General features: G+C 35.4%; 1 long non-coding RNA gene across 1 annotated transcript; it reads right to left on the bottom strand.

The window, feature by feature from the left end:
• Window positions 1-5,662: 5,662 nt before the first annotated feature.
• On the bottom strand, window positions 5,663-6,656 carry LOC128511674 (uncharacterized). Its single transcript, XR_008356190.1, has 3 exons — window positions 6,598-6,656; window positions 6,119-6,211; window positions 5,663-6,001 (listed from the first exon to the last, which is right to left on the bottom strand). It is a non-coding gene; the product is annotated as an uncharacterized LOC128511674 (long non-coding RNA).
• Window positions 6,657-6,961: the final 305 nt, after the last annotated feature.

The following is a 6,961-nucleotide window of genomic DNA, read 5'->3' as shown; positions in this document are numbered from 1 at the left end:
CATTCTCGACTATGCACCCAGTTGTTCTCGAAGCCTCTGCCATTTACAGCTCCAGAGCAGAAAATATCGTTTTCATGCAGCATCGAGTGTAGCTTTTGAAAGGGAACGTCTCAGGTTACTTTGCTGTAACCCTGTTCCCTGAAAAAGCGGGAACGAGATGCTGCACTCCAATGCCACACGGTATGCGTGACTGGACGTCTTTTCAAACAAAACTGACCTAAGGATGTTTCCGGTTCATGCCTATTTATAACCTCCAGGTGCGCCTAATCAAATGAGATGTTTATCATGCGGCTTACCAATCTGCTAATAGTTCCCTGCATAGTGGATCTCATAGGATATTTGTAAGATTACAAACTGTAGAAAGTGAAACTGTTCAGTTTAAAAGCTACAGTGAACAGCGTACAGAATAAGTGACCAGTGGTTCATCACTTCACTGGAAGCTACTGCGTCTGACTTTAGCTCATAAAGAGCTCACATGAGACCTGGCATTAAACTCAAGAACCATTTATTAATATCAAGGATAACACAATATTACTATTATTAAAAGGCTTTTATTATTAAGCGTGTTAATAATAAAATACAATTTTACCCTTTAAGAATTGTATATATCCAGAGTGAGGAAAAGGGCCCAGAAAATCATTTTGAACCAATCATATCCAAGATTTATACTTTTTTTTTGCCGTTTGCATTTTTTTTTTCTCCCAGGCAATCTAGCTCATGAATAGTTAAATGTTCTCCCCACGGGCCATAAAAAATACAATATTATTATGTGCAATTATGGCAATACTGTGAAATACCGATAATATTTTTTTTGACATTACCCTACATTCTATTACAATTCTATCCGCACCAAAAAAAGGTGTTGCCTCATCAACCACCGCCCCCTTGTGCCCCCTCAATCTAGAAGTTGTGGCCTACGTTCATCAGTAAAATCATTATATAAAGATATTTAATTAAAACTGAATTAAATTTACATCAAACCAAACTTGCAGCTTTTCTTCTATCACTTTGGTTTAATTGTAACATCACAGAACACGAGAAATGTGAATAAACATAAAAGGAAATCTTTTCCAGTTCAGTTCTCAAAGCAATTCTAATTGCATAATTGAAAACCCAGAAAGCCTATGTTAACATACAAATAGCCATTTTGCATGAAAGAAATAAATGAGTGAACAGAATGTATAGGGAACGTATTTTGTTCTGTTTTTCTTTGCAATGTTTTTTGTCTTGGAATGCTGATTGATGTGAAGAAACCATGAATCCAGGCATCACATAGGTAGCTTGAATTCATAAATACATAAAGGTCATAAATAGCAAAACTTTACTGTGTCTATGTTTCCACTTACGGTACAATCTCTTCTAAAGAAGCTGCAGTTTCCATGACAACTAAACCAGAGCCAGCATCTCTTTTATTGGAAAAAAAAACAAGATTTAGTATTCCTTTTTGGATTTTCCATGTCCCTTTATTTGTTTTTAAAGGCAGATCTGGAATTTATTCCACATGTCTGTTACTTTACTAAGGATTTGTGCGAGTTATTTGACATTTTTAAACTCTTGTGTTTCTTCCTGGAAGTCCTTTCTTCAGAGTCAAAATGCACTTAATGCTGCATGCATAGTTTTTTTTTTCTGCTAAAGACCCTGTGCCTCTGCACATTTATGTAACAGATTGCAATATAAGCTCATTATCCTGAATCCCAGTCTCTTTATAGAATTGTTATGTGGTTCTCTTCATGCTTTCACCAACTGTCACTTCTCATAAGATTTGCTCCTGCTCAAGGTGATAAAGTGTGTTTCTGATGTGTTTTCAATTTTTATGTTCTTATTTAGTTGTAATGTATCCCCTCTTATTTATATCAGTGCACATTTTGCAACTTAATTCAACATAATCTTATTGTAATATATAATAAACTATAATAAACAATAATAATAATAATAATAATAATAATAATAAACTATAATCTTCAACATTAAATTACAAATTAGATTCCAAAATAAGAGAGAGAAAATGTGCAAAACCACACACATGATGTCACAGCATTATGCTAAACTGACTGGAAAGAATTTGCTTCTTGTAAGGGATCTCCACTAGAGGTCACTGTTTTGTTAGTAGTTTTTTTGTTCGCAGACTCAGTTTCCCAGAAGGCACCTCGGTCAGGTGATGCGGGAGCTCGCCTGATCCAAGGCACCCTCTATAAATAGCTGATTAGAAACTTGATCAAGCATTATTGGTTGTTAATCACTGGCATGATATGGGCTTTTTTTTTTTTTGTTTACGATGTATTATCATCTATGTTTAAAATGTTAGTTTTATTCATTGGTTTGTCAAATAAGGCTCTAGTGTGGTCAATGTTATATGCTTATTGTTTGTCGAACTGATTCGGTGTTAAGTCATGTTGTGTTGTTTGTTAGAGAATAGGTAAGTAGTAAGCTCTGTGTCCCTTAGCCTAGCCCCTGTGTGTCCCTTAGCCTAGCCACGTGTTGTAGCTATTTGGTAGGTGTAGCCAGTTGTATGTTTAGCTATCTGGTAGGTGTAGCTACTAGCTGTTAGGCTAAAGACATGTTTAGCTAATTACCATGGGTAGCTAATTGCTATGTTTAGCTAATTGCCATGTCTCTAGTCCAGTCTCTCCGTGTCTCCCGTCTTGTCTTGTTCCCGTTTCAGTTCCATGCTTAGTTTGTGTGTACTACGTGTCATGCCCATAAGCCTGTGTATTGCCATAGGGCTTATATTATTTGTAACAGGTATTAGAGCCTGTGTTCGTCATTAAGCCTGTGTTTCGCCATAGGGCTTATATTATGTGTAACAGGTATTCGATCTTGTGTTGGTCAGTTCGCCTGTGTTTCACCATGGGGCTTATAATCTGTGTAACAGGTATTAGAGCCTGTATTCGTCCTGTATGTAACTGCCAGAGCACCGGTGTCCCGCCTTATCACCTGATTTGCACCTTATGCCTTGTTATAGTTTGTTTGTTGTTCGTTTTGGTTTGGTTTCGTCAGTGTGCTTGTTTTATGTTATTATTTCATCAAAGACTCTTATTTGGGAAACCCCCCTCTGCGCCTATGCCTGCCAATTTATGCCCATGGCAATAACATCAGCCTGTACCATCCCGAACGTGACACTTCTGCAGTACTTGCATATCCTCCTGAAGTTTATTCTGCACCATAAGTGAAATCAAAATATTGAGTAAAAGCGATGTTATAAAAAGTTATGTGCCAAATTTAATAACCTCCTTTAAAATAGGCTACTGATAAGCCACTTAATGTAAACAAACACCTGCAACAATAGATGTTAATAAAACTAAACTGAATATTTTATGGGATTACTATAAATTATGGGATTAATATTTTTACTGTTAAAATAACAGTGCTGAAGTGTTATAAGTGAATTTTGACACACTGGAGTCATTTTAAGACAAAACTCAATTTTTATCCGATTTACTTTTTCAGATTCGCAGAATCTGTTATTCACTCTTTGATTAATAAAAATGGAGTGTATTTGGCTTATGGCCAAAGAAGTACAACTTGGTTTAAGATACTCAACCTTACAAATATATATATATATATATTTATTTGTATTAAATTAGGCAGAGAGTTCTGCCATACAGAAAGACAGGCAGACCTGTACAGTACATGGACTTCAACATGAAATAGTAATATCAGTCATTCAGATCAGCTTATATTTAGCTTTTATTTATTTCTACAAACTCTTCTACCAATGACAAGTACTTCCACTAGTACACTATATGGACTGGACAAAAGTATTTGGCCAAACCTGCATTGTATCCAAATACATACAGATTAATATGGAATCATTCTCTCTTTTGCAACTAACTCAAATTTAACAGTACATATCTCTTGCCAACAGTTTTGACATGCATATTTGTCACTGTGAAATAAAAAAGATATATTATACAGGTGCACCTGGTCACATAACTTCTCCTTGAAAGTTTCTACCATTTTTGCCATGCCTTCTGTCTACACTGCCCCTACTGTTTATGCCTATTACATCTAGCAGAGATGTCGCGTTATTACTTTCTGAGGCTATGCACCAAACAAACGCAGGATATTAGAGGCAGCCATCATGTGTCCGTATTCGCGTAGTTAAAATTAAGTCTACCTATGCTTTATCTTTTCACACTAAATACAACTTACACATTTTGCGCACACATTGACTAGTACCACTATGATTAAAGGGCAGGACTGCACTGACTACACTGGAATGAACTGCTGTAAATTTACTGTGGGTTTACATCAGGATCCTACTGTGTTTCATAAGAATTGTAAAATACTGTAACAGTAGATATTCCTCCCTAGCATTGAAAATGAACAGTACTGTATGTACAGGTACACTCAGTTACCCAACAAGAGTAAATAACTGCAATTTTTTAAGCGGAATATTTTTAAGACGAGTTTTACTTAAAATATATAGGATACGTATATAATAATATCTTCTCTTAAGCTGTGGAAATACGTGCTATCATCCCAAGTCCTTTCACTATTCATCAACATCTTACTCATGATTGTAGGCTAGGGTTTCCTTTTGAATGGTAACACCTTTTTATTAATCAAACTGCTCATTGCACTCATGTTTAAGTATGATAGTGTGACTCGCTGTTCCTGAGCTTGGTGTTGGACAGCAGAGTCTACCAAAGAAGCAAAATTAGTCTATTACAAGTAATATTTTGTTAAATCAGGTTGCTAAAGCTAATAGTAAAAAAAAAAAAGTGCTATTGTTCCTTTAGTTAGCAAGCTTGTTTTATGGTTATCTATGGTAAACTATGGTACATACCATAGTATTACCATGGTACTTCACACATTACTATGGTATGCTTAATAGAAATCCATCACCAGGGTAGGTAATGTAGTCTTTCAGAGGGGACTGTGGTAATAATTATGTGTGTACCACAATACTTTGGTTAATATCATGGTACTTATTGTGTACCACAGTGGCTACAGTACCAAAATTCAGCAGGTTTCTAATACAGTATGTTTCTACATGTACCATATTAAATGTTAGTACATACTGTACATGTACTTGCACATACTGTACGTTAGTACGTGTTAATACATATGCTTATTTAAAAAAATAAGGCTAACTCATATGGTTGCTTATTAGTATTGGAGAACTCAACAGCATATTACAACACATCATAATCATTATTATCATATACAAATTCTTAAGTTGAGTGAGCAAACAATTATCTGAAGATATTGAAACGCTTTGGTGTGTTGGTTTTTAGGGAGGCTGCTTTTACTTCACTGATTCATTAGTTAAATGGTCCTGTAGGAGCTTTAGGAATCCCGCAGCCCTCTGATTAGATTACTTATGAAGCTCTAAAACTATGATTGTATTTTGATACACTACATTGGTTTGGGTGACTCAACACTCAGGGTGCCATTTATCAATCCATTCTCAACAAATTCTTTTTCTTTGCTTCATTTTGGCAAATGTTTGGACAGTTATTACCCAGTGGGCACAAACTCGTGGAAAAAACGGGTAATTTAGGCGTAAAAGGCAAGTCCAATTTCACGTGGATTTGACACATGGAATCCACGTGTTTTTTACCACTTGGAAAAGACATGGATATAAGCCCATGGAAAATACGTGTTGTGTTCAACGTAAATTCTGCAAAGTTTAAAATGTCTACAACATCAAGTGTAAAGCAGACACAAATCACATAAAAGTTGTAATAACCAATAATTTATTCATATTTCAAAACAAACAATACAAAATGCACATAAAAACTGGGTGTAGTGCATAATACTAAAATACCATAAAAATGTGAATACTAAAAGACTAATTAAACCAACAAAACATCTAAGAGAAGATAGAAAACTGTCTCAAACAGCAAAAGAAACAAAATTACAAAAACATTTACTTAACACTTAATAAATGACACTGCATCCAGCCTTTCTTTCCTCTTAGGTGCATTTCGTAACCGATTGGCAATGGTGCTGAGGGCAAAGGCTTCTGTAACATCATGCACCTTTACTACACTGTCTGTCAAAGGACAAAAATGTTTAGTACAATTTAGATGCATGGACTGCAATTTATCAATACAATCATTGTTTTAATATAAAAAAAGACACGACCACAAGGCACTATTCAATTACTTACCAGTTATTAATTTGCACAGCGCTGTCAAATGATGTTTTATCCCCTCGTGATCCCTTCATGTTTAGTTGAAACATAAGTGAATTGGTAAGGAATCTAAAAAAAAAAAAAAAACTTATCTATTTATCTTCAAATAAATAAATGGGTAGAGTAACCACATAAGTTACACGGAAAAGTTCTTACTTTTATTCTTAAAAATTCAATGGAACATATATTCTGCAAGTAAATGTTAGGGTTCACTGCCAGAACTCCTCAGTGCATATAATATATTATACATGGTGATGGTGCTGCATTTATGACAAATTATACCTGTTCATCAAATACTAGCCTGTTTTTATGATTTTTGACAAATTAACGTTTGCAATTGCCTGTTATGCTTCGAATCCTACGTTAGCTACATACATAGATTCACAATCAAGCTAACCGCGTCGGTTAGAACCTACACTAACTGCCACAGAACATACTAGAATATTACTGCTTACCTCAGTGCTTACCCTGTAACATCACACACAATTGTTCTCTGTATGAAACACAATTGCCACGGGTACTTTTTAACTTCAGCAGACCACAAATTTAAACAAATTTCGAAGTTTCTAATTTCTTTTTATTAGCTATAAATGTTTCGCGCTTCCACTTTAAAAAACGGGATCCAGGAAAGGCTGATCACTGCACATGCTCAGTACCACTCGCTAGACTGCAAAGTCACTCTGTGCAGCGACGCCTATGTGTCGCCTCTGATAGCACATCGGTTTCTTTTTAGTTTGCAAATCCAGTGTACGTTGTAGTCAGATGTGGCATTTAGGCGATCAGTAACACATTTTGAAAATGCCATTTTAGAACACATTT

The sequence above is a fragment of the Clarias gariepinus genome, chromosome 23 (genome assembly GCF_024256425.1).
Source record: "Clarias gariepinus isolate MV-2021 ecotype Netherlands chromosome 23, CGAR_prim_01v2, whole genome shotgun sequence".
NCBI lineage: Eukaryota > Metazoa > Chordata > Actinopteri > Siluriformes > Clariidae > Clarias > Clarias gariepinus.
This window is presented reverse-complemented; position numbering and strand designations above follow the sequence as displayed.